The following is a 4,488-nucleotide window of genomic DNA, read 5'->3' as shown; positions in this document are numbered from 1 at the left end:
AAATAAAAGTAGAACAACAATGAAATCAAAATAAAATCAGAATAAATAACAACAATAGAATCAGAATCAGAATCAATGTAATTAATAAAATCAACAAATCAACAATGTAATTAACCAAAAAAACAGAAGCAGAATCAACAATGTAATTAATAAAATCAACAAATTGGAAGTAGCATTAGAACCCAAGGGAGGAGCAGCGGTGACTGGCGAGAAGCATCAACATCATTCCCAAACTCCATCAATGCCTCTCTTAAAGCGGTGGTTCTGACGCGAAATAGCGATGAGGAGCAGAGCAATAGGGACATGCGAGGAGGAGGAGGAGCACGGCGACATGGCAAACTAGCAAGGATAAAGAGGAGAACGGTGACGCGGCGAACTAGCATGGAGGAGGAGAAAAACGGGGACGCGGCAGACATCCTCCCTCGCTGATCTGCTGGCGTCGACGTCCGTACTCTCCATCACAGGCAGCATCGTCACCTTCTCTTTCCCCTTCTTCCCCCTCCTCCCTATTCTCTTTCTCCCTCTGGTCATTCTCTTTCTGTTTTTTTTCTTTTTTTATTTTATAATTTTTTTGACTTAGAAGTGTTTTGGTCATAAAATATAAGATTTCAGTAAAAATGACGCTTTTAAAATAAAGTTAAACTTTAGAGACGATTTTGTATGTAAAAAAATGTTGGAACGAAAAATGTTTTTGCCCTATACTCTAAAGACCAAAATCGTACTTAATCCTTTGTAATATTATACTATAACTGAAATTATTATTGTATGTGTATTCTTTCTTAAATAAAGGTTAGATTTTTGAATAATGTAGGTAAACCTATATGCAAATTAAGCTCCATGCAGCAACCAACATTGAAAATCTTCATTAGTTATGTGTTCAACAAGATTTTAATTTCAAATCACGAGTTCCATTCATTTTTCCTTTAAAAGAAAAAGTGCAACTCATAAATATGACATAGTTGCTTAAATAAATGGAAAACTTGTTGGTTAGCCATTCCTTACTACTATTGGTCTATATTTTCATTTTTGATTAGACTTTAATTTTTTTTTATATAGGTTAGGTTTTGGTCCTAATTAGGGGTGGAAATAGGCCTGCCGGCCTGTCAGGGGCTTGCAGCTTGGCCTATGTTTGGTCTGACCTAGTCTGGCCTGATAGGAAATAGGCTCAGGCTCAAGTTATTAAAAAAGCCTATATTCTTTAAAAGGTCAGGCCTAAGCTTTTGAAATAGCCTGTTGGGCCTGTTAGGCCGGCCTGAGCCTGCAAATATTATTGTATGTGTATTCTTTCTTAAATAAAGGTTAGATTTTTGAATAATGTAGGTAAACCTATATGCAAATTAAGCTCCATGCAGCAACCAACATTGAAAATCTTCATTAGTTATGTATTCAACAAGATTTTAATTTCAAATCACGAGTTCCATTCATTTTTCCTTTAAAAGAAAAAGTGCAACTCATAAATATGACATAGTTGCTTAAATAAATGGAAAACTTGTTGGTTAGCCATTCCTTACTACTATTGGTCTATATTTTCATTTTTGATTAGACTTTACTTCTTCTTTTTTATAGGTTAGGTTTTGGTCCTAATTAGGGGTGGAAATAGGCCAGGCGGCCTGTCAGGGGCTTGCAGCTTGGCCTATGTTTGGCTTGACCTAGCCTGGCCTGATAGGAAATAGGCCTAGGCTCAAGCTATTAAAAAAGCCTATATTCTTTAAAAGGTCAGGCCTAGGCTTTTGAAATAGCCTGTTGGGCCTGTCAGGCCGGCCTGAGCCTGCAAATATATATAGAGAATTTTATTATACTAGTAAAAATGCTATTAGAAAGATTTGAACTTGGGTCTTCTATGTTATAATAGTACCTTTATCCACTCAACCATTTGTCTCTTTAATCATATATGTGTATTTGATATCAATATTATTCATAAATTTATTATTTTATATTTTATAATTTTAAAAATTAAATTATATCTTAAATTTAATTATTATTAAAAAAAATAGGTCTATTGACAAGCTTCAGGTCAGGCCAGATTTAACATCAGGCCAGGCTCAGTACTCATTAAAAAGTCTATACCAGACTACAGGCCAAGCTAAGGCCAATATATTTCTCTAGACTTAGTTACAATTTTATACTTTTTAATGTTTTTATAAAATAAAAAACTTGTTTATGGATTATATTATTGTGGGCCTTCGTAGAGAATCCAAGGCTAAGAAGGAAACTTACAAAACCAGTGACCGTTTCATTTAGAAGCCCATATTTGTAGGACTGGTATTATCTTTTTTCCTTTTAGCCCTGATACATCCTGGGCCTGCATATTGTGAATCATCAATCTTTCTCAGACAATTATAACCTTCACTCTTTTTCTAATTTTGTTCTTGTAGGAGCCATAAATATTCTTAAATGATACTTCTCTCTATTTTCAATAGTAACGGATACACAAATGAAAAAACGGGTCCAGCCTATAATGCATCATGGATTATTTTCTTACCTCTTCTAGGCTTCTTGCTGTGGTTTGGTGGGCTTCCTTCATGTAAAATAAAACCCATTAATGTAGTCCGATACTTCTTTATGGTTTTCTTTTCTCCTTACTCATATTTCGTTAAACCATTATACCCCTCGACCAAAAAAAAAACCCATCATACCCCACATACTAACTGAATTTTTAATGGGCCTAAATAATAATTATGTTTTGTGTAAATAAATTATATATTATAAAACATAACTTGCATTGGTCTAATAATTTTTTTTTTTTGGTTTTCCACGGTATTCCTCAATCCGACAGGTTAAGGACTAATCCGTCGCGGTACTAAGCTCCATTTAAGAGTTTACCGCTGGCCAATGGATTGCTGCATGCACAAGGCGGGATTCGAACTCCCGACATTTGCTTAAGCGGACTAGTAAACTAACCACTGGTCTAATAATTAATTTATTAATCTGTTTAAGTAAATGTAAAATTTTTTTTTGGTCGGTAATAAATGTAAAAAATTTAAACTCTATTTTTTATATGTAATCATTTCTGTCAAATGAGTTTTTTTTTTCTCTATCTTTAAAGAAAGCGAAACACAACAGCCGAACTGGAGTAAAACAAAACAACCCCAACCTTACAAAAGACACGTCAAACTCACACATGAAAACCAAAACAAAAACACACCTTGGATGAAACAAAAGACTAAAGACCAAAATTAAAAAAAAAAAGAACAACACACAAGGTCAAAAACACCAAAAGACTATAACTGATTCCTCAAAAGATGGCCTACATGCATTTTTTAATTGCACTATCAACTATGTTGATATTTTCTTTTCGTTATTCCGTGTGTAAATATTCCTCCATAACTTTTTCATCATTACAAGTCATCTACATCACCCTCATCAATATTAATCCAAGTTATTAATTAATGGAGACATTAAATGAAAAGCTAACATTCTTTGGGCTTCGTATGCTAGAGAGGGTTAGGAACAACATGTGAAAGGAACCCCAACAGACACAACAGTATTAAAAAGGAAAAATGTGGGGCGTGATAGTGGAGCATGAGTGGAAAAATATTGTGTGGAATTGAAGCCAAGCCGTGAACAATAGAATATGAGGAGAAATTAAAAGTCAAACACATAATTGATGTGTTTGAGTGAGCATCACCATCAAAAATAAAGGGAGGGTGCGATACCAAATTAGCATGGAAGAAGTGTATGGAGTTTGGTTGGGAGAATCGAATAAATAAAAAAGATATGAAGTAACTACTACTAATGGATCGAAACCGGAATTGAAGAAAGAAAGATATCTTTGAGTTCCGTGAATGACAATAGAAAACTGAACGGCAAAGCTATGTTATCTGGTCCGATCTTCTATGTATTTATATGCATTTATCAGATCATAATAAATATCATCCTTTGGACCACATTTGACAGAAGCTTCCATTGCATTCCATCACTTTATCCCGGGCCACACACTAAACCACCCATATTTTCATGGCGGCATCTTCATAAAATAAAAGGATAGAATTAGATAGGAATTAAAAATATTTATACAATAAAATAAGATTAAAATAAAATTTTAAAAAAATTTAAATTTAAATTTATATATATAATTTACATGTAAAAAATTAAAATTAGAAAGAGTTATTATCTTTTTTTTTTGTATGTGGTTTTGCTACGGATAAAATTATTGCTTAACATATTTAACTGAAGCTTAATACTGAAGATGGTATTTAATTTAGTAAAAATTAATACTTAATTTTAAAAATATAAAAATAAAAGATTAAGTATGGTTTTGGTCTCAAAAGTTTTTTACCAGAATCGAAATTATCCCTCTTCTAATTTTTTATTTAAAATCGTCTTTAACATTTTTTTTGTATTAAAATCATCTTTTTTTTGGACAAAAATACCTTTATCACTGCCAACACAATTACCTCCTCCTCCACCACCACTACCACCACCAACACCACCGCCACAACCTCCACCAACACCACCACCAGCACCACCACCACCAACGCCGCCGCC

The sequence above is a fragment of the Arachis duranensis genome, chromosome 5 (genome assembly GCF_000817695.3).
Source record: "Arachis duranensis cultivar V14167 chromosome 5, aradu.V14167.gnm2.J7QH, whole genome shotgun sequence".
NCBI classification, from domain to species: Eukaryota; Viridiplantae; Streptophyta; class Magnoliopsida; order Fabales; family Fabaceae; genus Arachis; species Arachis duranensis.
Note: the sequence above shows the minus strand (reverse complement) of the source record.